At 42.2% G+C, this 27,052-nt stretch overlaps 1 protein-coding gene across 2 annotated transcripts in view; it reads left to right on the top strand.

Moving 5' to 3' along the window:
- The first annotated feature begins 2,581 nt into the window (after positions 1-2,581).
- LOC122946004 (bifunctional heparan sulfate N-deacetylase/N-sulfotransferase 4-like) overlaps positions 2,582-27,052 on the top strand; it is a 754,569-nt gene continuing 730,098 nt past the window's right edge. For both annotated transcript variants that reach the window (XR_006391210.1, XM_044305313.1), the window contains exon 1: positions 2,582-3,319. The gene's annotated coding sequence lies outside the window, so the exon portion shown is untranslated. The remainder of the gene's footprint in view (positions 3,320-27,052) is intronic.

The following is a 27,052-nucleotide window of genomic DNA, read 5'->3' on the forward strand; positions in this document are numbered from 1 at the left end:
TTTTGGGGTGCATATGACTTTTTGATTGCTTGCTATTACACTTTTTGGGACGTAAGATGACAATAAATTGCTTTTTTTACACCGTTTTTATTTTAACTCTCACCTGAGGGGTAAGATCATGTGATATTTTTATAGAGCCGGTCGATACGGACGCGTCAATACCTAATATGTATACTTTTTTTAATTTATGTAAGTTTTACACAATGATTTCATTTTTGAAACAGAAAAAATCATGTTTTAGTGTTTCCATAGTCTAAGAGCCATAGTTTTTTTCAGTTTTGGGGCGATTTTCTTAGGTAGGGTATGATTTTTGCGGGATGAGATGACGGTTTGATTGTTACAATTTTGGCGTACATGCAACTTTTTGATCACTTTTATTACCTTTTTTTGGGAAGTAAGGTGGGCAAAATTTCAATTTCATAATAGTTTTTTATTTTAGTTTTGTTATGGCGTTCACTATTCGGGTAAAGTAACATGACCGTTTTATAGATCAGGTCGTTACGGACACGGCGATACCAAACATGTGTAGGGAATTTTATTTTTTTAATCAGTGATAAATGTGTTTTTATAATTTTTTTTACCCAGACCCACTTGGTTCTTGAAGATCCAGTGGGTCTGATGTCTGTATAATACAGTACAATACACTATATAGGGTATTGCACTGTATTTTACTTACACTTTGTCTGAACAGAGCTATGCCTTCAGCACAGATCTGTTCGGCACCATGGACAGCAGGATGCCTGAGAAGGCGTCCTGTTGCCATGGGAACCTTCCCCGTCTGCTCAGTTAAGGCCACAACTGCGCAGACGGGGAAAGGTAAGGATGGGGCTGTCGGGGGACTGTCTGGGAGCTCTCTCCCTCTCCCATCGGGGGGCTGCAAAGGCACAGCAGCCCCCCGATCGGAGAGGGAGGGAGCTCCCTGAGCTGTTAACCTTTTTCATACAGCTGTCCGTACGGACCACGGTATAGAAAGGGTTAAACGGCTGACATTGCATCACCGATGTCAGCCGTTTATACCAGGGTGTCGCAATCCTGCCTGCCGCACCGCCCACAACCCTCCCCCTGCTCCTCCTGCCGCCATAAAATCATTCAGGGGTGCAGGGGGGGTGAAACATATATATTTTGGGCTTTAAAAAGTTTCTGACCGCGGGGATCAGAAAGTGCAAAAAGCGCATCAAACCGCAGGTCTGAATTGACCTGCGGTTTGTTGCGATCGCCGACATGGGGGGGGGGGTCACGGGACCCCACCGCGCATTTAGCCTAGGTGCCTGCTCAATGATTTGAGCAGGCACCTTGTTCCATTCACCGCCGGCCACGCGGCAGTGATCGGAACAACACATGACGTACTGGTACGTCATGTGTCCTTAAGAGGTTAATGCAGAATGCTTAGTAGGTGGTCAATTGAGGGTTAAAAAATAAATTGAGGGTTAAAAATAATTAACTCACCTTCTCCTCTTGATCGCGTAGCTGCCGGTCTCTTCTTACTTCTTTAATCATGAGCTGCCGGCTAAAGGAGCTATGGTGACGTCATATCACATGGTCCAATCACATGATCCATCACCGTGGTTATAAGGGAAAATAATTACATCTACACAACCTTGAACCCAAACCTGAACTTCTGTGAAGAAGTTCGGGTCTGGGTACCACAGTCAGTTTTTTATCACACGCGTGCAAAACGCATTGCACTCGCGCGATAAAAACTTAACAACGGAACTCAATCGCAGTCAAAACTGACTGCAATTGGGTACCTACTTGCATGGGTTTGCCGCAACGCATCCAGACCTTATCCAGACACGCTCGTGTGAACTCAGCCTTACAGGCCAGCACAGCGCCCCCGCTGGTAATTTCACAGGGGCAGTCACCATTCCTTCCTTATGTGACCACAGTGACCATGTTCTGGATCCAGTTGACAACACGCCGACGCCAGCAACACCCTGGATGAGGTAGGACCAGATTTTATTAGTTGGGACTGGGTGAGTGTAATTATGCTGGCTGGAGCGCATATAATGCAGGTGAGAAGAGCCCTCTGGCGGGGCCCAGCATAAAGTACAGTGAAAATGCCGGGCACCGTTACAGGTCAATGAAAACTGTGAGGGACAGTGAGGGACACTACCGGGGGCAGTGGGGTACACTACCAGGGGCAAAACTGGGGATCAAGGACCAGGGGTGTAACGATCACAGCCACAGAGGGTGCAACGGGCGGGGGAACCTGATCCAAAGCCCATAACAGTCTATTTACGCCACTGATGCCACCTAATGAATAACCCCTCAGACTTGGTAGATAGTTCCACTCGCCTGACAGGATAGCAGCAGGCAGACTTCCCCTCAGACACCAGCGATTGGAGGTGTCAGGAGCCGTGTGCGGAATTACACTTCTGCCTGTAACACAGCTGGTGTGGAAAAAACCCAAGAAGCGTCCCGACTGTACAGTGACAGATCCTGCAAATCCTTCAAGACTCCTCATAAATCACTCTGAGAGGGACGGAGAGAAGCCATGTGTTCCATCCCACTATCTGGATGACATCACAGCAGCTTCTAGTCCGTGAGTCCTGACTGGGGATCAGCTGAAGGAAGTGGCGGCTCTTGCCAATCATAAGGATGCAGCCTGGAGCCCCACAAGACGCTGAGAGCACGGGAGCAGCTGCTGCCCGTCAGGTGAACTAGTTTCCGGCATCTCTGTCTGTAAAGCTGCCCCTGCCTTGGTCCGAGGAGGAAAGTGCATGGTGCCACCAGGCTGCACAGAAGTGAATCATTCCGGCTGGCTGCCCGCTGACAGAGAAGCACACCGGCTGCACCCTGACAGAGAAGCACACCGGCTGCCCGCTGACAGAGAAGCACACCGGCTGCACCCTGACAGAGAAGCACACCGGCTGCCCGCTGACAGAGAAGCACACCGGCTGCACCCTGACAGAGAAGCACACCGGCTGCACCCTGACAGAGAAGCACACCGGCTGCACGCTGACAGAGAAGCACACCGGCTGCATGCTGACAGAGAAGCACACCGGCTGCCCGCTGACAGAGAAGCACACCGGCTGACAGAGAAGCACACCGGCTGCACGCTGACAGAGAAGCACACCGGCTGCACGCTGACAGAGAAGCACACCGGCTGCACGCTGACAGAGAAGCACACCGGCTGCCCGCTGACAGAGAAGCACACCGGCTGCACGCTGACAGAGAAGCACACCGGCTGCACGCCTGCCTATGTGGGCTGCTCGGGAACACCACTTGCTTGAAGAGACCAGGATCTTCAGCTTGTGGTGAGAGCTGACCAGCAGCATCCCTGCCTCTGGGAAGGAACACTCATCTACCCCTTCCACAGGTAAGTCCTACTTTCCAAGTCTTCTGCCATTAACTCTTTATGTATTGATACATTAGGGCATTAGAACTATGCCAGTTTACTGGGCTGATGGAAAGAGTCAGTAGAGACCAAGACCTTGCCTAGTCAAGTGCCAGTGACGTCTAGAGCTTCCCTGAAATGATGTCACCTATCATATTCATCCAAGGGGTGCTCCCCTATACCATGGACTATGGTGGGTGCTACTTCCCAGGGTCACAATAAAAGTGCCCCCGTGTCCCCCTCGCCTGTGCTTCCTGATGCTTGATCATTTCTTACCACTTAATGAAGAATAATTACCGCCGGGAGCACAGCCATGCCTTGCCGATGTTATCCATCCACTCATCTTTTTATGATTCATTAGAGATGCTCCTCTGATAAAGACGGATTGTTTGCAAGTCCATTTTTCTTTTAAAGAGCTGCTGGAAAATCAGTTTTCCCATTATTGATCAGCGTTCTGGATTTGTGGCCAGACTGCTTATTTTTGACTGTTCTATCATAGGTGTTGTATTAATAAATCACGGTAGACCGTGCGTTTAACGCTGATCTCGCGTCCGCCACAGCTAGCTCAACTTCACACAGTTTCAAGTCAATTACAGAGCAGCCTGGTCAGCACTGGTTATGCTGGCAAGCGTAACCATATTGGGGGAAAAATAATTAAAAATAAGTGTGTAAGTATATATATGTATATTATGGTGTATATGTGTGTGTGTGTGTGTGTGTATATATATATATATATATATATATATATATATATAGGGGTACATACTTTTCAAACATATATATAGGCAGATGAGAGTTTGGGACATACTGTACAACACTATAGCATTCTATCCCTGTGATATTATGAGTGGCTTTACATAGGACTGCATGGACACCTACCGTATTATCTCAAGTATCTTATCATGATACACAAACTGTGCCAGTTAGTTTACTGGGCTGATGGAAAGAGTCAGAGTCAATTTCTGTCCCTTAATGAGTTAAATGAGTGTCTGTGACGGTACATGGGAACGGCTGACGATTTGTGGATGACAACCTCCACTATGCACAAAACTACTCTTTAACTGCTGGGATGGGATGAGACCAATGTCGTCTTGCTTCTTTAGTCCTTTCTTAATTGCGGAATAGTTACAATCCACCTATGGATAAGGGCTCATGCACGCAGCGTAAATTGCGGATCCGTAAAAAAAAACTATCCCGGCCGTGAGCATGCTGCCATTTTCTTTTTAACTTCCGTAGAAATGTCCTATCTTTGTCCGCAAAACGGACAAGAATAGGAGATGTTCCGTCTTTTTTGGACGGGGCTGCAGAGCGGGCGTACGGCTGTCCCTTTGCTGTCCGCATGTTTTGCAGCCCCACTGAAATGAATGGGTCTGCATCCGATCCGCAAAAAGGTGGATCAGGTGCGGACCAAACATACGGTGGTGTGAATGAGCCCTAAACCTGTAAATCTATTATCGGACCATCATTCAAAAAACTTCTGTACATGGCAGCACTTGGGGGCTAAAAGCTAGACGTAAGGTCAAATAATGGTGGCACCCCACTTTCTTTGCTATTTAAGGGCTCATGCACACAAACGTATTTTCTTTCCATGTCCCGTTTTTTTTTTTTTTTGCGGACCGTATGCGGAACCATTCACTTCAATGTTAGTCCGTGTGCATTCCGTTTCCGTACATCTGTTCCGCCAAAAAATAGAACTTTTCCTATTATTGTCCCCATTACGGACATGGATAGGACTGTTTTATTAGGGGCCAGCTGTTGCGTTTTGCAAAATTCAGAATGCACACGGACCTCATCTGTATTTTTTGCCCATCCGTTTTTTGCTGACTGCAAAATCCATACGGTTGTGTGCATGAGCCCTAACCTGTAGCATTCCTGACAGCAGTAGGCACATGGAGATACGGTATGTTCCTGTACTGTGTATTTGGACCGGTAAGACTAAGTGCTTACGGAATGATTACGTCAGAGGTAATCTCGACGCCGTTTGCAGCGCACTTTCCTCTCATTCGCGATACTGCCGGCCTTTATAGGATTCTCCTTTGAAACTTTGTTGCGATTTATACTCGGCCCTATTCATCCATTTCTAATCGGATGCTGTGACTTTGCAGTAGACGGTTCATCATGTAATTGCATAAGGGAAAATATCATTTATCGGCTTTAATAGCGATGGAGAAGCTTTTTAAACCCCCAGGAGCTGAAGTGGTTAAGGTAAGGTTGACCTTGTTCAGGAAAACACTTTGTGCATTATTGATCAAATTTTCCAGAAATGCTAGACAAATCATACAGACGGGGGCATCGTATTCAGCTCGTGGAAACAAATCAACCTATTTACCTTGCGAAAATATCCCCCCTCCCCCGCATACGGAATTTGAACACCTACACACCAACATGTCCACCAATTACCCCTCATAGTGATGTTGCTTTCCATATGGTCAGTTCACTAAAGATGTGCAATCTGCTATAACCTCCAGCAACCAGACAGCAAAGCCTCTGGCTCATCTGCTCACTTGTACTTTTACATTACGTTAAGCCGTTTTGTAGTGAGTTTGCGCTCCTTCATTGTCATGTTATACAACCTCCTAGATGTGCTTCCCAATTGCCGTAGCATCTGTTCATTCAATTTACGTTGGCTTTGTCAGTTAGCAGATAACAAATGAATATTAGAACTATACCAAAAGGAGTCGTTCGGCTTTCAGATGAGTCCATATGTCTATGACGGGTAGGTGGAATCCCCCCGGAACGAATGTTGTGACAACGCTTAGCAAAACATGAAATAAGCGTTGTGCCTATAGTAAATCACAGACATCTATCGGATAACTCCATGCTAAAAGGGTTTGGGGGACATGTGTCAATAAGGGTGTAAATTGCGGCAAAAAAATACTAACATCACAAATAAAAAGTGGTGATTTGTTTCATCTTTTAAAATTTGACTTTTTTTAAAAAAAAATATAAGCTTGATTTTTCGCCTATTTCTCTCGATTTTGAGACATTTTAACACCGATAGCACTGAAATGTGACTTTTTTTCAAACTGCAATGCGCAATTTCGGCCAGACCCTGCCAGACCGCACTTGCAACTTTTGAAGCCTATTTGTAAATTGTGACTCTTGTCTCAGACACTGGACTTTTGTTATTGTTGAATGTCGATTTACTGACAAAACCCAGTTGTTTCGCTCATTTATATTATACAGTATTAAAAATAAACGCATCGTGTTTCAATGCTAACCTATCGCTGGTTCTCACGACGAGTCTTTCTTTCCATAAATGCGACTTTTTGACAAAAAGTTGAATCTTTCTGCCATAAATGCGGCTTTTTACATAAAACACCACCACATGAGCTGGCTTAATTGTCCACAACAATTTGAGCCATTTCTGTCCATAAGAGGAAGATAAATGAGGCGTAATAGGCGCCAATTGCATAGCCCCGCCCACTTCAACATTTTGAACTCATTTGTGGCATAATGCATTCTTTATGGTGAACATTCTGGAGAAAACTGTTGATATAGTTGCCGCAAATCAAAACGGCATATATATATTTTTTTTTTGGGGCGCCTTTCACACCCTAATTCTGGCAGAACATGCTAAGTAAATGCCCCCTTTGTGTTCTAAAAGAATTGCTGAGTTAGCTACTAGTGGACAATCCCTTTAAGAACAGATGTAGCCATGTTTAACTTAACACACAGATGGACATTTATCAAATCTGTTACGCCAGGTTTCGGCATGGAAATGTCGCAATGCGCTGTGTTAAGGGTTACATTTTGTGACTTTGACAGCTGCTCCTTTCAAAAGTGAAAAGTTGGTCGGGATTTCAGAATAGATCAGTTTTATGCTACATTTATGAAGTGTGACTTTTTTAAAAGTTGCATGTGCGCCAAATTTATTAATAAAGCGTGTCATAATGATAGATTTCGTGCAAGTGCACATAGCAACTCCAGTGTAACAATGAACCTTAATGCACCAACAATTATAAATTCCCCTGATAAGGAATGTATGCAATTGTGCATTTAACATGTTAAGTGCCAAGGTAACCTTTGCTACATCTGTGGATATTTAAAGCCTTCATGTATGAGCAGTGTCATAGGCAAAACGTTTGTGCTTCGACACATGCGCCTAGTGATAATTTATAAATACAATCATTTCAGAATTATTTGGTTTTATCTACAACAAAGTTAACCTAACCGCATTGTTCATCCGCTGACTATTGGTGGGAACTAGAATGGATACAATATGTCTGCTCTGTAGAAATTACTGTTAGGGCTCATTCAGACGGCCGTATGTAGAGGTCTGCATCCATTCTGCAATTTTGCGCACCCATTCATTTCAAAAGACACGGACACCACACTGTGTGCTGTCCACATTTGTAATTCTGTTCCACGCCTCTGCCAAAAAAGATAGAGCATGTCCTATTCTTGTTCACAATCGCGGATAAGAATAGGCATTTCTATATAGCGCTGTCCCTGTGCGCTCCGCAAAATGCAGAACACACGCGGCCAGTATCCGTGTTTTGTGGATTGCAAAACACAGCCGTTTGAATAACCCCTAAGTGTACAGTGCTGGCAGTAGTATGGAAAGCTGGTCAGAAAATTTTGCCATATGAGACAGTAGACAGGGCTTTACTCTACGGATCCTAAATTAGTTGCTGAAATAATAAACTTCTTAAAGGGGTTGGCCATTTTTAGGCTACTGTTGCCCAACATGTATGTAAGATGATTATATGGCACTTATTAAGTTTTCTATATTTCATAATCTATGCCCCCTTGTTTTCAAGTCTTTTGTGCAGAGGACCTGTCCATAAAATGGCTGCTGATGAATGGTCATGTGACCAGGCAAATCGCATCACATGGAGGTGATTTGCCTGGTCACATGACCCTCCATCAGCAGCCATTTTATGGACAGGACCTCTATGTGGACAGCACAGGAGATTAGCCCAACAAGTGGGTATGGCTTTTAAAATATAGCAAACAGAATAGTAACAAATATATTACTAAGTGCCAAATAGTCATCTTTCATTCGCATTAGCCACAACTAGCCAGAAAGTGACCAACCCCTTTAAAGAAATGTCATAATACAGTATATATTAATATAATTGCAATTAAATGAGACATTGTCTATGTCAGATAATGCTACAATCTGTCCACCATATAATATCTGCTGGAGAAATAATAGGTCCATTCTGTGGATTCAAACTAGTAATAATCGCTCTGCTGTTAATCTGATGATGATGATTATTTCCCCCCTCCCCCAATAATTATACCAGTCATAAATACTAATAATAATAATTAGAAAATGCCAACTCATCCCTAAGTGCTCTCTTTAAAGGGATTCTGTCAGCCAGATTGTGCGCACAAAGCTGGCACATGCGCGATTCCCCTGGATGAGGCTGGGAGGTGTGTAACATTGGCGCATGCGTGAGATTATGGCGCACTGCGAAAAAAAAAAAAAGAGGAGAGGAGTGAATAATTAACACCGGGGTGGTGCTGGCTTCCAAGATAAAGGGCGCGGCTAGGCTCCAACGGCCAGAGGGACAGTCCCTTGGCTCCTTATGACCGTAATAAGCATATAAATAAAAGTGATTTTTTTTTATTTTTATCGAAAATGAAAGGACAGGTGGGGGTAGAACTAGTATATTTTTATTTAGATAAAGGAGACTGATATGAACAGCTCTGTATCGAAAATCTGGCTGACAGAATCCCTTCAATCTCTACCTAAAAAGCTAATGATACGGCAAAAGTAGGGAATTTGTCATGAGGATAATATGTCAAGTCTGCACTGGTGTAGAAGTGCTTCTCCAGTTTTGTATGCCGCCCCCATACTGGAGTGATTACAGGGGACTTCTTAAAAGTCTCAGTGATAAATCTATCGTGAACATGTTTACACCATACAATCCAGCTTTGAAAAGTGGCAAGGAAGTGGTTAACTATGTTAACCCTTTCATGACCAAGGGTCATTGATGCCCCAATGTCCAGGTCAAAATTTACAAATCTGACATGCGTCACTTTATGTGGTAATAGCTTTGGAACACTTTTACTTATCCACGCCATTCTGAGATTGTTTTCTCGTGACACATTGTACTTCATGACAGTCATAAATTTGAGTCAATATATATCACCTTTATTTATGAAAAAATCCCATATTTACCCAAAAATTTTAAAAATTAGCAATTTTCTAAACTTCAATTTCTCTGCTTCGAAAACAGAAAGTGATACCTCATAAAATATTTATTACATAACATTCCCCATATGTCTACTTTATGTTGGCATCATTTTGGAAATGTTATTTTATTTTTTTAGGACATTACAAGGCTTAGAAGTTTAGAAGCAATTCTTAAAATTTTTAAGAAAATTTCCAAAACCCACTTTTTAAGGACTAGTTCAGGTCTGAAGTCACTTTGTGGGGCTTACATAGTGTATACCCCCATAAATGACCCAATTATGGAAACTACACCCCTCAAGTTACTTAAAACCAATTTTACAAACGTTATTAACCCTTTAGGTGTTCCACAAGAATTAAAGGAAAATGGAGATGAAATTTCTAGATTTCACTTTTTTAGCAGATTTTCTATTTTATTAATTTTTTTTCTTTAACACATTAAGGGTTAACAGCCAAACAAAACTCAATATTTATTACCCTGATTCCGCGGTTTACAGAAACACCCCACATGTGGTCGTAAACTGCTGTACGTGCACACGGCAGAGCGCAGAAGGAAAGGAATGCCATACGGTTTTTGGAAGGCAGATTTTGCTGGATTGGTTTTCTGAACGCCATATGTTTTTTATTTTTCTACCGATCGTCTTGTGCAGGGGCTCATTTTTTGCAGAAAGAGTTGAGGTTTTTATTGGTACCATTTTTGGGTACATAGGATTTTTTGATCATTCATTATTACACTTTATGGGACAAGGTGGCCAAAAATTGGCTGTTTTGGAACAGTTTTTTTTTTTTTTTTAACAGCGTTCATCTGAGGGTTTAGGTCATGTGACAGTTTTATAGAGCAGATCGTTACGGACGTGGCAATACCCAATATGTATACCTTTTCTTATTTATTTAAGTTTTACACAATAATAGCATTTCTGAAACCAAAAAAATGATGTTTTAGTGTCTCCATAGTCTGAGAGCCATAGCTTTTTATTTTTTGGGCGATTGTCTTAAATATGGGCTAATTTTTTGCGGGATTAGGTAACGGTTTGATTGGTACTATTTTGGGGTATATACGCCTTTTTTGATTGCTTGGTGTTGCACTTTTTGTGATGTAAGGTGACAAAAATGGCTTATTTTTTTACACTGTTTTTATTTTCTATGGTGTTTATTGGATGGTGTTGATGATGTGATATATTTATAGAGATGGTCGTTACGGACGCGGTGACACCTAATATGTGTGTTTTTTTTTTTGTTTTGTTTTTTTATAGGAAAAGGAAATTTATTTTTTACATTTTTATTTATTTATTTTTACTTTTATTATTTTCACTTTTTTTTTTTTTTTTTTATCAGTTCCCTCTTGGATCTTGAAGATCCAATGGGGCTGATGGTAGTACTATACTTTGCAATGCTCTTGCATTGCAAAGTATAATACAATCAGATGCCTGTAGGTGGCAGCACTGGACGCCTATACCATGGCAACCGGATGCCTTTGCAAAGCGTCCGGTTGCCATGGCAACCATCGGGCGCTGCGATCGCAGCAGCCCTGATGGTTGAGAGAGAGGGAGCCCTCTCCCTCTATTAACCCTATGGATGCCGCTACTGCGGCATCTATGGGGTTACAGCAGTGTCAGCATAGAGCTGACACACGCTGCTGATGGCGGCGGCTCAGGAATGGAGCCGCCGCCATCACACACAGAAGGGGGACCGCATCGGGGGCAGGGGACGGGGCATCGCTGGAAACTGGGGAGAGGAGAGGGGGGCAGCATTTCATTATTTACAGGAAGGGGCTGCAGGAAGGGGCGGACCGCATCGGGAGGAAGTAGCAGGAGAAGATGATGGACAAGAAGGGGGCGCAGGTCGGGGCAGGAGGGGGCGGACCGCATCGGGGGGGGGGGGGGGCAGGACAAGAACGGGGCACAGATCGGGGGCTTCAAGGGGGCACGGGGGCTTCAGGACACATTACCGATTTCAGATCAGAGCCTGAAACCGGCATTTTTTTCACACAGCGATCCGATTAGTTAGTCTGCACAGACTAACCAATCGGATCGATTGCCGGCAAGGGGCCACTCTGATTGGTCCCTTGCCGGCATTTCTGCACTGTATGCTGTCCGTGACAGCATACAGGGCAGGGGCAGAAGCTTTAATCCAAGCGCTTTGCAGCGCTTGGATTAAAGAGCTGCCAGAACGTATATATACGTGGTAGCTGCACGGGGTATGTGCAGCTATCACGTATATATACAGATTGCAGTCGTGAAGGGGTTAATGAGTTACTCATTAAACATTTAAAAAGTTGCCTTTTGAATGTTTTTTTTTTTTAAAGGGCAACTTTTTGAATGATTCTGGGTGCACGGCGTGATAAATTCTCCTCTATGTGGGATGCCATGAGATGTAGTATCATCTGCTGGTGGGGTCAGCAAACAGATGTATGTTGGCATGTCTCAGGTTGATAACACCCCCTCATTTCTAGAAGTTTCTCTGTGCCAGTAATTCCACCGATTAACAGAGGTGTGGTGGGTACAAAGAGATGACCTCTAGAGATCTGCTGAAGGTTCAGAAATCTAGCTTTGGACTACAGTTCACGAGATGATGGGAAATTATTCAGTGTGGAAAACTGTCAGTCTTCAAAGACATGTTCGCTATAACTGGTGAGAAATAAGCTGTCACCCTGAATGAATGCTTGTTGGGAAATGTCATCTCCCAGAAAACTTAATTAGCTAATAAATGTGTTGCATAAGGCAATTAAATTGTAACTACTGTACTTGCTGTGTATATGTTACATGTACGCTATATGCTGGGTATATTGCTATATAGCCACAGATAGCTATAGCCACAGATACATAGATAGATATGAAGCAAAAATCTGGCAGCACGACATCCAACTTGAACAAAAAAGAGTGCACGCTGGAAGGGACTAGACTATTGCCCAATACACAATGTAGCAAAAAGGCAGCACTCCCAAATCAGTAAAAGATGAAGAAAATGCTTTTATTCACCCATGTGGATACGCAACATTTCGGCTCAACACTAGAGCTTGAGAAAGGCTTGAGAAAGGCTCTAGTGTTGAGCCAAAATGTTGTGTATCCGCATGGGTGAATAAAAGCATTTTCTTCATCTTTTACTGATTCTGGAGTGCTGCCTTTTTGCTACTAGATAGATATCAATATAGAGATAGATTAGATAGATACTTAGATACAGATAGATAGATAGATAGATAGATAATGTGGATAGAAAGATAGATAGAAACATATAATGTGTTGGCAGATAAGAACCATTTGGCCCACCTAGTCTGCCCAATATACTGAATCCTATGAATAGTCCCTGGCCCTATCTTATATGAAGGATGGCCTTATGCCTATCCCATGCATGCTTCAACTCCTTCACTGTATTTGCAGCTACCACTTCTGCAGGAAGGCTATTCCATGCATCCACTACTCTCTCAGTAAAGTAATACTTCCTGATATTACTTTTAAACCTTTGCCCCTCTAATTTAAAACTATGTCCTCTTGTAGCAGTTTTTCTTCTTTTAAATATTCTTTCCTCTTTTACCTTGTTGATTCCTGTTATGTATTTAAAAGTTTCTATCATATCCCCTCTGTCTCGTCTTTCTTCCAAGCTATACATGTTAAGGTCCTTTAATCTTTCCTGGTAAGTTTTATCCTGCAATCCATGTACCAGTTTAGTAGCTCTTCTCTGAACTCTCTCCAAAGTATCAATATCCTTCTGGAGATATGGTCTCCAGTACTGAGCACAATACTCCAAATGAGGTCTCACTGGTGCTCTGTAGAGCGGCATGAGCACCTCCCTCTTTCTACTGGTAATTCCTCTCCCTGTACACCCAAGCATTCTGCTAGCATATGAGATAGATAGATATGAGAGAGATAGCTACTAGATAGTTAGATAGATAGATACTGCTTGATTCACTGCTTGAGAAAAGTCCCAGTAAGAGGACTGAAATGTTGATTTTTGGTGATTAAAGAACACTACTTTTAATGTACTTTTCCTGGGAGTGCCATGGGATTTTTTTTTTAACTTTAGATAGATTGATAAATACTTATCTATAGACACATAGATAGATAATAGTGATAAATAGATATTAGATAGCTACAGAAGATAATATACAGATGATAGATATTAGATAGCGATAGATAGATAGATATGAGATAGCTTAATAGGTAGCTATCCGTTAGATGTTTTTCCTTAATTACATTTCATAACCAACAAAATAAATACCTACACTTTCAGCTAGAATTCTTGGCTTCAGCATTTTGTGGAGATGTTTGGTGGTTCTGAAAATGTTGTGGGATATATCAATTATTGTCCTTCAGAGTATAACGGCTGGTGCCACCAGTTTTCAGAGAAGCATGACAATCTGGTAGTGTCGCCACATTCCGCAGCAGCTGTTGCTAGGCAATGGCCAAATATTCTTAGCAGACATGGAGCGAGCACGTATTAATTATAAGGGAGTCTCATGGACTTTCTAATGAATAACTACAATTGGAAGCTCAGTGTTGTCGTTGAATTGTTGGATTATTGTTGTAATTCAATCTTAAGTGGTGGCATTGTTGGGCTTTCTCAATGCTAGCATTGTGGCTTCCAGCATTAGATCAATTTTCAGACTGATGTCATTAAATCCTCATGAATCCCATTGACCAGTAATGTGATCTGTCAGAATTCCAGTGGGGTTCTGGTGTGTTTAATGGGCAAGAAAAGCACTGCACCCTCTACCATGCACACAAAAAGCAATGGAATTGGAAAATGGTAGAGCAAACTGTTGCAGTTGTGTTGCCTTTTGTGGTAACAGGACCTCTTTAACAGGGATTTTCTAACAATAAAATGCTGTAGTAAAGGAATTGACTACGCTGTGTTTCCATTCTTATATTGGAATAAAACTAAGTACATTTTGGAGGGGGATCCTGGTACTAGAACCAGCCTGCATAATTATCAGTTTCTATAGTATTACAATTTATCAACAGTTTTTATTTATTTCATAAATTAACTACAAAATTTCTCCCAAATTCCAGATACAAACCCTGTATTTTAGAGCATTTTTTTTATGCTGATCAAAATAACAAAACTGTTACAGTACTATGAGACCTCAAATAATTCTTAGTAAACAGGTTCATATTTAATATTGAATATTTTGTGGAATAACCCTATCATTTGAGGTCTGGGCATGCTTTCCACCATTTTCACATTGCTGTTGGGTGACTTTATGCCACTCCAGGTGCTTGTGGCCATCCATCTTCCTCTTCACATTTCAGAGGTTTTCAATTGGATTCTGGTATGGGCATTGGGATGACTATGACAGGGTCTTGATCTGGTGGTCCTTCAGCCACAGCTTGATTGACCTGGCTGAAAAAAAACAATTGTCATAGTTGGGGAACATTGTCCTGTAACTTTGTATGTGGTTTGCTTCATGCATCCTTCATACACCTGCCCGATTCAAGCCTTGCTAAAATGTCTCCACATCATCACCGATCCTTCACCAAATTTCACAGTGGGTATGAGCCGCTGAGGTCTCTCCGGGTCTTTGGGTAGCCATTATACGACCTGGTGCTGAAAGCTGGACTCGTCAAAGAAGATGACCTTTTTCCAGTCCTCTACTGTCCAATCATTATGGGCTTTTGCAAACTTCAGCCTTGCTCTTTTTTAATTCTCATAGATGAAGGGCATTTTTCACAACTGTTTCGAACCATGCTTGCCATGTATTTGACTCCAGCACCTGCTTGCCATTCTTTTTGTAGGTCACTTGATGTCATCCTACGATTGTTTAATGAGATTTAAATGAGGTGGAAGTAATCAAAGTCAGTTTATCCCCTCTGCCGGTCTGTAGCTTTGCTGTATCCAATGTTTGCTATTTGACCTTGGTCTTATGAACCACTGTCTTTGAAATTTTTACGATGGAAACAGTCTGACGCTCATTGTATCCCTCTGCTAGTAAAGCTAGACTTGAACTCTTTTGGAATGGTCCGTAGTTAGTTTTTGATTACTTTTTGGTACTATTAGGACTGCTTTTATCATCCAGCTGGTTCTGTAATAAGAGAATAGTCACCACAGGAGTGGTTTTTATAGTATTGCTTGATAAATAAGATTTGGTTTAGGCGATCACCAAATCAGCAGCTCAGTAAGTAGAATGAGGTGTATCTGTGATGGAATTTAGCAAACACTGGAATGGAATGGTTGCCATACATGTGGTTTCTGTTCCACTTAGTCTGTGCACTGAGACTGCAGAATGACAGTTAGTAGTTAGACTGGATTTCTACTTTTAGTAGGAAAAACTTCTAACAGAATAGTCTTTAAATATAAATAAGTAAATGCATAAAATATAGAATTATGCTCCTTGTTATAAATGGATGATACCTGATCAATGGTCAATAAAATACACATTTAGTGGGTGTTCTTTTTCTTGAAGTTGTGAAGTGGGAATCCTTTTTACCTGAAGGCAACACTATGACACAAGTATAATGCCAAACATGACACAGCCATTCCTATATGCATAAAATAGAAACATTGCAAAATACAATATCATAATACTTTGAAATGTTAAAAATGCATACAATATTGTCTTAGACTTTGAGATGGGGCACATAATTGGACTGAGAGAACCAGGATTGTCATTTCAATGAATTGCTCATCATCTAGGCTGTTCAGACCTAGCTAGGGGTGTTGGGAACAGTGGTCAAGCTGGGTCACAAACACACATGGTAAACAGACTCCTTATAGCCCAGACAGTTTTATCCACCAAAAAGCCAGAGTAGATCCCACAGTTTTCTAGCCCACCATTCAGACATAGTTGGCACTTTCATTACTCACCCTTGTCTCTGCCTGGATTATTTCAAGTTGCTTAGCAGAAGGGAATTTGGTGTCATGGCATCTATTATTTGTCCTTCTATTGACAGCCAGCCACCATTGCCTCATTTGCTGTGGTATCATGGATGAGAAAACTGGACTGCTATGGACTGGAGCCGTAACAACTGTAGCAACAAATCCAATTTCTGTTTAGGATCCAGTGATGGTTGGTGTGATGATCTGGGGAGTCATCGCATAAGACAGTTGGTCAACCCTAGTTGTGATTAGGGTTGTTTCGGGTATAGAATTTTCGATACCCAATCGATACATTTGCCTAGTATTGACCTCAATACCAAGATTTGCCTTTTTTCAAAACTAGCCTTCACTATTGCTCAGTCTAGTATTAGAGAACAATGTGCGCGCTGCTCTCAGTGCGCTCCATGTTCTTCTCAGCAGCACAAGGGAGAAGGACCTTTCATCGGGCAAAAAATTCTGAACTAAGTATCATGATATATACAGCAGCGCCCAGGGATCTCACTGCACTTACTGTTATCCCTGGTTGCCGCTCCGTTCTCCCGCTATGTCATCCGGTATCTTCTGGGACTTGGTATTGCTGGGCGGAGACTGCCCTTGTTCTCCTGGGCGTCTCCTTCTCCCAGGCTGTAGCACTGGCCAATCGCAGCACAGAGCTCACAGCCTGGAAGAAAAAAAACCTCCCAGGCTGTGAGCTCTGTGCTGCGATTAGCCAGCGCTACAGCCTGGGAGAAGGAGATGCCCAGGAGAACAAGGGCAGTCTTCACCCAATATAACCAAGTCCCCGAAATCTCTGCCCAGTATAATCAAATCCCCGAAGATACCGGAGGACATAGCGGGAGAACGGAGCGGCTCACAGGGATAATAGTAAGTGCAGTGGTAAAGGTAAAGGTCCTCTTTAATACAAATCCCGTAGGCGGGTGCTGGCAGGGAGCTGCGATTAGTGGCAGTTAACCCCTCAGGTGCTGCACCCGCCTCCTGTATTAAATGTTAATTATATTATCATTGGTGGCGCAGTGCGCCCTCCCTCCTCCCCAGTATTAAAATCATTGGTGGCGCAGTGCGCCCCCTCCCCTCGACCCCCCCCCCCCAATATTAAAATCATTGGTGGCGCAGTGCGCCCCCCCAGTATTAAAATAATTGATGGCAGTGGCCACAGGATTTCCCCTCCTCATTGGTGGCAGTGGCAGTTCCGATTGGAGCCCCAGCATTGTAATCCTGGGGCTCCGATCGGTTACCATGGCAGCCAGGATGCTACTGAATGGTCAGCTCCCTACTGCTGTGTGTACTATGCACAGGGCAGCAGGGACAGTGTGAGATCCTATTCACCCTAATAGAGCTCTATCAGGGTGAATAGGACAAGGGATTAAGAGATCCCAGGTTCTAGACCCTAAGGGGGAAATAGTTGTTAAATAAAAAGTTTAAAAAAAAATAATAATAAAGTATAAATCACCCCCTTTACCAATTTTACATATAAAATATATAAACAATAAATAAACATATTACATATCGCCACGTCTGAAAAGTCCAAACTATTAAAAGCTCTAACTTTTTTTGTCACCGTGTCCCCCCCAAAAAATAGGATTGGACTGTTCTATTATGGGCGTAGTATCGAATGGTATAGAGTATTGCAATACTTTTTTATGGTATCGAAACCGAATCAAAATTTTTGTATTGAAACAACCCTAGTCGTGATACGAGAGACCCATATGTGCAGGACATCCTGAGGCCACATATGTTGCTTCACATGGAAGGCATTTTCAGCAGGATAATGCCAACACACAGCAGGAGTTTCCCAGGAATGCCTCCACTAGATTGCAACACTTGGCTTTCCTGCTTGCCAAAGTTATCACCAGTTGACCATTTATGGGACCAGCTGGGATGTCAGCTTCAGCAACCTGTGACTGTGCAGGATCTGCAGGCCCAGCTGTAATAATTGTTGGCAAATGTGCAGCAGGATACCATATGGAATCTCTCAGCCTTCATATCCAACCATACCTCATCTTGTATCCAGGCTAGAGGCAGCCCAACAGGGTACTAATTGTACAGTTTTCCCAAATAAGCTTATGTTTTTGCTCTAATATTGTAATCAATTACATACAGTACATTTGAAAAGTCTTCAGAGCCTTTCACTTTTTTCACATTTTGTTTTCTTGTGGCCTTGTGCAAAAATAAAATAAAATAAAAAATCAACTTTTTCCTCATCTTGCTTCACACAGTACATCAAAATGAAAATAATGCTTGACATATTTGCTAATTTATTGAAAAGGAAAAACTAAAATATTACATTGTATTCAGACCCTTTACTTAGTTGGAGCACCTTCAGCAGCGATTACAGCCTCCAGTCTTCTTGGGTATGATCCCACAAGGTTTGCACATATGGGTTTGGACATTTTTAGGTTGGATGGGGAATATCGGGCAACATCTATTTTCAGGTCTCTCCAGAGATGTACGATTGGGTTCAAGTTGGGGCTCTAGCTGGACCACTCAGAGTTGTCCCTAAGCCACTCCTATGTTGCCTTGGCTGTGTGCTTAGAGTTACTGGGCCAGATTTATCATTAAAATATGCATTTTTTGTGGCTTGAAAAATTTGCTCAAAAATAAAAGCAAGGCATAGATTTCAGAAACATGGACTGCCGGATGCTGCACTTAATTTATGAGGAGGCATACACCTCGTTATGAATTAGGCACAGCTTCGGCACTGCGCCAATGAGCTCTTGGAGCTTCCAATGCTGTAGAAATATGTTTAGATCCTTTTGCAGACCTATGCCTCCACACAATCCTGTCTTTGATCTCTATGGGTAGTTCTGTCCTACACATGGCTTGGATTTTACTCTGATATGCAGTCACCTGCTGGTTATGATGCCCACTGATGTTTACTGTCTAAACAAAACTTTGTTGTTTGCCATGTATCTAAAACTTCAGTTTGTTTACCCATATACGCTTATTTTTGTAACACTATAGAAAGCTTATGGAAAGCAGATTGACCCATAAGTTTTGTAGGAGTGACTTTTAAAAACAAAATGTCATGTTTGTGAATGTGCAATACGACAATCTCTGGCCAGTATATGACTTGTATTCTCTATTTCCTCAGTTTTCTTCTCTGCAGGCCCAATTTCTAATTGTCAATATTTCCTCAGTTATTGGGTGGATACTACCTTCTAGAATGTCTCCCATACACAGTATACATAGAAAAGAGGAAACTCCGGTCCACTACATTTCTGTAACACGCCTTCAGAGTATCAGCATTAAAGAGGACATTGTACAAAATAATTAAGCAGTGTAATTATAAATTCTGCACTGGGGTGAAAGATAGCAGCTGTGTCCATGTATATCTCTCTCCCCCTCACCTCTGCATAGTTTGTTATGGGAAGTTTGATACTCCATCTCACCTCTCAAGATGGATTTTAGCAGAAAAATGAGGGTGAATGAACAGTTTAGTGTGAAATGGCAATTGGACTGCTTTAACGACCTTATACATGTGATGCCTTATACATGTGATGCAATTTTTCTGCTAACTTCTTGCTAATGTCAGGGATTACCAGTAACATTTCTGAAGCCATGCATTTTGTAATGTTTATCTTCAGTTTAAACAAGCCTCAAGGGAACCAACAAGGTAAAAGAGGAGAAAATATTTAAAAGAAGAAAAACTGCTACAAGATGACATAGTTTTAAATTAGAGGGGCAAAGGTTTAAAAGTAATATCAGGAAGTATTACTTTACTGAGAGAGTAGTGGATGCATGGAATAGCCTTCCTGCAGAAGTGGCAGCTGCAAATACAGTGAAGGAGTTTGAAGAGGACCTTTCATCGGTCCAAACATTGTGAGCTAAGTGTCATGACATATACAGCGGCGCCCAGGGATCTCACTGCACGTACTATTATCCCTGGGTGCCGCTCCGTTCTCCTGTTATGTCCTCCGGTATGTTCGGGGACTTGGTTATAGTAGGCGGAGACTTAGGGGACTTGGTTATAGTAGGCGGAGTCTGCCCCTGTTCTGCTGGGCGTCTTCTTCTCCTAGGCTGTAGCGCTGGCCAATCGCAGCGCAGAGCTCACAGCCTGGGAGGTTTTTTCTCCCAGGCTGTGAGCTCTGCGATGCGATTGGCCAGCGCTACAGCCTAGGAGAAGGAGAAGCCCAGCAGAACAAGGGCAGACTCCGCCTACTATAACCAAGTCCCTGAACATACCAGAGGACATAGCGGGAGAATGGAGCGGCGCCCAGGGATAATAGTAAATGCAGTGAGATCCCTGGGTGCCGCTGTATATGTCATGATACTTAGTTCACAATGTTTGGACCGATGAAAGGTCCACTTTAAGCATGCATGGGATAGGCATAAGGCCATCCTTCATATAAGATAGGACCAAGGGCTATTCATAGTATTCAGAATATTGGGCAGACTAGATGGGCCAAATGGTTCTTATCTGCCGAGTCGCCGACACATTTTATGTTTCTATGTTTCTCAAATGTATGTCTGCATTTCAGAACTCGACTTCTCTCATAGCTGTTATGAGTTGAGATTGTAATATCTTTTTTCTTCTAGCCTGCGGGATCTATTTTATTAACCCTTAACACATTGTGGTCTTGAAGGTTAATTAATCCTGCCCCCATTATATTTGGTGGATGCTTTTTACATCCAGGTTGCTTGAATTACCCTGTCCCTTAGTCTGACAAAGAGAAATGGAAGTAAACTAAGGCCATTGTGAGACAAATGAATCAGCATATCCTAATTATACTGTCATGTACATGTATCTTTCTTTTAATATACTGTGTTGCGGATCAATACCACTATATTACAGCCTTCTAATCAATCAGACCGAATCCATGTCCAGTTTTTAACATTTTCTTTATAATTTCACAAATAATATGTTTGGGTTTACACGTGAAGCTAAATCTGGGTTAAAAATTAAATCTGGCAGGTGTAATATCTGTATGTTGGCAACATCTTAAGGAATATTATTGGCAGAAGCATTCTGTTATCAAGGATAGTCAACCTGTGTATTGGATTTCAGAGGAAATTTATGACTCTTGAGATCCTTGTCATGCTACAAGATAGAATTACTGGCTTTGCAGGTCAGATGGGATAAGGATGACAGAAACCAATGAGATGATCTAGATATTTTTATTTCTGGAGTCAAGATCTCAGAATAAGCCAGGAGTCTAACACCATGACCCTACTGCTGATTTTCTATTAATCATCCATGCAGACACACTCTGTGTTCTGGTAAAGTTGTATTTTCTGCTTTATGTCGAACCTCCACTAGTCACACATCCTTGTTGGTAATGAGATTAAAATTTTGTGACCATAGTGATGATGATTTAGATCTCATTTAGATCTCCATTATTTATTTTGTTTCTAGAGTCCTAGATTTTCTTGTTATTGGCACAAAATGTGTGAACCCCATACAGAGCCAAATTACAGCCCTCTGAATACAGCCTTAGGCCCCATTCACATGACAATTTTTGCAGATTGAATGGGGCCACATAAAATGGTGACAGCACACCATATGCTGTCAGCATCCGTATGTCCATTCCACCAACCTGGAAAAGGATAGAACATGTTAGGCATTGTTACAATGGGTCCGCAAAAAAATAAATGGATAAAACACAGATGTTACAATGGACGTCATATATTATTTTTTTCCCCGATATGCATTTTGCAGAATGCAAAATGCATATGGTCATGTGAATGTACCCTTAAGGTTGTTTCACACTGTGTCACTCCAGATCCCTGCACGGACGCTGCAGTGATGAGGGGAGCAGCCAATAGCAGGCTGTGACATGACCAGCCCCCCTAGTGTCACCCGCAATGTTAGGGAGGCTGGTCACCGTCTCGATCTGCTATTGGCTGCTCCCCCCATCACCAGATGTTTTGATCCATGTGACGGGGAAATGCAGCTGTGGCCATGCAGGGATCTGGAGGGACGCAGGTCCCGGGGAGCAGGTAAGTATGCTCTAGAGGAGGGGCATAGGTATTCCCTTTAAGTGGTTGCCAAGAATCTGATTATAATTATCGAAACCCTGGCTTTCAAATAATTGACAACTGTCTGACAAGAGTTACAGTTGTTTATGAGCCCCTGCTCTCTCTGCCATCTGCTGATGACAGTTCTCTCCTAGGGAGACGAGTAAGGCCTCATGCACACGACCGTTGTTTGGGTCCACATCCAAACCGCAGTTTTGGCGGCTCGGATGTGGACCCATTCACTTCAATCGGGCCGCAAAAGATGCGGACAGCACTTTGTGTGCTGTCCGCATCCTTGGCTCCGTTCCGCGGGCCCGAATTTTTTTTTCATATATAACATGTCCTATTCTTGTCCACACTTTGCGGAAGGCAACACGGGCGGCTTCTGTTCTTTGCGGATCCGCGGTTTGCGGACCGCAAAAAAAAGGCACGGTCGTGTGCATGAGGCCTAAGGAGAGAAATATCAGTCTTCCATCAGCAGGCGGGCAGGGTGAGCAAAAGCTCATGAATAACAGTGACTCTTCTCAAATAGTGATGACTCTTCCAGGCCTGAGCTGTGATGACAATGATGCAGGTTCTGAACAACCACTTAATTTTAGCTCAGGAGTGACAGACAGCGGATATCAGCGTGTCTGACCTCAGTGGTTCCTTTTAAATGTATTTGGGGAGATGACAGACTCCCTTTTAAAGTCTTCTGCTTTGGATGTACACACACTTTTAATGTGAAATGTGTTTCCATATCTCCAATTCCTTCCTTAATCAGAAGCAATTCAAAAGTTCAACTGCAGATATTCCAAAAGCTGAATCTTTGATCTCTGACGCGTTGCTCATATCTTAACACGTGTAATACCAAATGATATACTCTTTATGCCTTCATTGGAATTTTCAAACTTCTTGAATTTAAAAAGATTCTGCAGGGTCTATCAATGTGAAAGCATATTTATGAATTGATTCTTTTTGTTTAAATCAAGACATGTAGCATATGTTTGTAGAGCAGATGTTTGTCCATAAACCTGTCAAAAGCAGAAAACAATAAAAATGAACTCTAATATAAATTCATTACATAGGGCTTTCTTTGCAATGAAAAATGTGACAGTCACAGTCAAGTGTTCATATATACATTTTAATAATTTCTCCTGTGGGATCCCAGTGTATCACATCCATCTGACTACAGTCACATAGGAATGTAATTTCATTACAGTCCTTTCTTGACCTTTTTTCATTGGTTAATTATGATTATATTAATGTTAAATTGAGCAACACTATTTGAGAATGTTTGTCAAAGAGCTTAAATTTGAGGTGTTTTAACTGAATGCTGGTGACAACTATTCAGCCATAGGCGTAGTCTCTTTCAAAAAAATGTAATATAAATTGTTCACTCCCTATACAAACTCTATTATTATGGTTTTGTAAGGTAGTACGTTACATGACAAAATGTGTTGCGCAATATTTCATGCAATATATTTAAATGGTGCAACATGCAACATTTTTGCAATGTGACAGTTTAAAAAAAAACCATCCAAATGTCACGCTTTGGTGTGGGAGGGAAACACCACACGGAGCATAGGAGGGAAGGGGGCCTCAGAACTAGGGAAGGAAGATGGACACCTCCTAGTGAAAACCCTAACCAAAATCCGGATTACCAGTGTGAACAGACCCCAAAGGTAAGGGAGGTCATACGCAGGAATACCTAGAGTCCTATCTAGCCCTATAGGACCCTGGTACTAATGGCAGGGATAAGACTACCTGTCTCCAAAAGGAAGGACAAACAGGAGTTTACTTCAAGGCCCAATACAAATAATAGGGAAATGCAACACACAGAACCCAAACAAAATACTAAAGGGAAAGGAAAGACTTAACGTCAAAGGGGCTATGGAAGCACCAGGAACTCAGCCGAGATCCAACCAAACACAATCCTTAGGTACAGAGGCTATAAACCGCACATCATTGTGGGAGAAGCAACTATAAATAAGGAAGGTTAAATGATCACATTAGCAACACCTGAGGCAAGGGATGTCTCCATTACCAGAAACAACACAGACGCTTTTTGATCCACAAAGAAAACCTGTCAGATCAAACCACGTGTTGCCAGTCTCACAGATCTCCTGCCACTCACTGTTGCCAGGACGTCTGTATGTCTTGGTATATCCGTGACACCAAGTCAGATTTTTTTTCCGGCTGTCGCATCGCCTTGCAATACTATTGAAATACATTACATGAATTGTTGCGCAACTTTTATGTTGTGCGACAAATGTCGCCATGAAGCCACACCCTTTTGTGTCATGTGACTTCCTGTGTAGGTAACAATTGCCATGTAGACATACCCTAAATGCAAGCCTTTATTTCAGTTCCAGTGTGCTATTCTATTGATCTCATCTTGCTCCACCCTTGGCTACAATTTATTCAATTCTATAATAATGCAGTTTTTAGTAATGTAATTTTTTTACACCAATTGGGTTAAGACACCTGGTATTAAGAAAAAAAACTGCCATTTTAGATGCCCAATGGCATCTAAATGCAGAAGTGGATGGAGCTCCAAGCTAAGTAGAATGGGTTGAGGATACCTTGCAATGGGATTGAAGAGCGCTGTTGTTTTAAATACCAGTAGAAATAATAATTTTACTTCTGTTTCATCATAACTTAAAGAAGCTTTCCCACAAAAAATGTTTATTCTCTATCCTGTTAGAAAGGTACCAGATAAACTGTAGCGGAGGTAATCTTCTTTCCAGTGACTGTATTTGTGAGTTATAACCTACTTTCTGATCCTCAGCTGTATCATGTGACCAACAATCAAAGCAAACTCTCGAAATGATATAGGACAGCAAGTCATTTACTTCTCTATTCATTCATATTGGACTGCATTGAGGCTCCCATAGGAATACATAGAGAAACTGGCTTCCTGTCCACAGATAAGATGTTGTGTTATTTAGGAGAGTTAGTGTTGGTCACAAGATACAGCTGAGGATCAAAAGGAAGTTGATAGCTCATAAAATGCAGCCACTGGTAAGATTAAAAAGAAGAATTGCTAAGGTGGCGCTCAGTGGGTGCTTATGTATGAGAGCAGCGGTATCGCGACAGAACCACAAAGATCTGCCGCAAAGGGAAAGGCAATGTGATATATTCAGATACTGCGCTAAGGGACATATATTGTTGCAAGTTAGTGTACAGGTATTGCAGATATATGGTGACTGGCACATGAAAGTGTATCAATATACAGGCGTTTAGCTGGTTTTAAACAGTGTACCTGAAATGACGGCTTCAGTATATAGGGGGTTGAAATAATACAACCAAATAATAGGGGAGGGGATTACATTAAAGAAATGTCCAGAAGAGAATCTAAATGGATATTCAATATGGAAACCCTAATACCCAGTGGTTTAAATGCAGAGATAGAAATGTTCGCGTTTGAATAAATGACTGGTGATAATTACATGCAGGATCGGCAGGGAAGGGGTTAAAATTCTGGAGAAGCGCCCATAAAAAGGGAGCGTGAGCAGCCAGGTAACACTCCCTGAGGAAGAACAGCGTCTGTTCGAAACGCGTCGGAGTAAGAGATACCTGGTACTGGTGGTCAATGCATAACCGCTGTAAGTGACGTCACTCACAAGCTCCAAGTGAGCGCGAACCACTCCTCCATACACACCTCCACTTGCGGCAGCAACGTGCCACCGGCCGGGGCACAAGGAAGCACGCTAATCCAAAATACACCTGGACTATTCCTGACCACCAGCAAAATTAAAAACGGATACAGAAATAAAAGTAAAGAAGGAAAATAGAAGGAAATAAACTTCGACACCAAGTACGGGGACACGGACAAAGGCACATATACTGAAGCCGTCATTTCAGGTACACTGTTTAAAACCAGCTAAACGCCTGTATATTGATACACTTTCATGTGCCAGTCACCATATATCTGCAATACCTGTACACTAACTTGCAACAATATATGTCCCTTAGCACTGGTAAAATTACCTTCACTACAGATTACATCATGTACCAATTGCATTCAACACTCAACTGGCAAATGACTGAGGTTACCCTTGCAGACCAGATATAATATTAAGCAGCAGCATCAATGTCATTGCTCCAGAGTGGTATCACATGTGGCCATGTAGACCCATCCAATCCGACGGCACACACATGCAAAGCATAATTTTCTCCGGATAAAATCCAAAGTCAAATACAGACGATGACGCGTTTCAGACAGAGCAACCCATAAAGTCTAAACACAAGCACAATTTAAAAACACTAGTCCTTCCTAAAGCACAAGTGTAAACACAAGCACGGGCCTGCCATTGTTACATACTACTTAATCTATTTTTTAGAATTTAGCAATTCAGTTTCTATTTTAAAGCTGACCAAACATGGAAGCTGGTTTTTTGACCCCATGTTACATTTGAAGCCCCCCCTGATGCACCCCTAGAGTAGAAACTCCAAAAATTTACCCCATTTAAGAAACTATACCCCTCAAGGTATTCAAAACTGATTTTACAAACTTTGCTAACCCTTTAAGTGTTCCACAAGAGTTAATGGCAAATGGAGATGGAATTTCAGAATTTCTATTTTTTTGTTACTTTGGCTCACAAAAAGTGTAATATAGATGCAACCAAAAATCATATGTACCTGTGGGAATGTGCTCGTGGTAGGCTACGGTAGCGGCGGCAGTATTGAGGCAATCATAGACAGTCTTTGTGATACACTGTGACTTTATTCACACCAACGGCATAACAGGCAGACCACACAGGTGCATATCCACATAGTGCATAGAACAAAAGTCCTTCCATAGAAAATAAACAGCAGGTTTG

This window comes from Bufo gargarizans, chromosome 1, assembly GCF_014858855.1.
Source record: "Bufo gargarizans isolate SCDJY-AF-19 chromosome 1, ASM1485885v1, whole genome shotgun sequence".
NCBI lineage: Eukaryota > Metazoa > Chordata > Amphibia > Anura > Bufonidae > Bufo > Bufo gargarizans.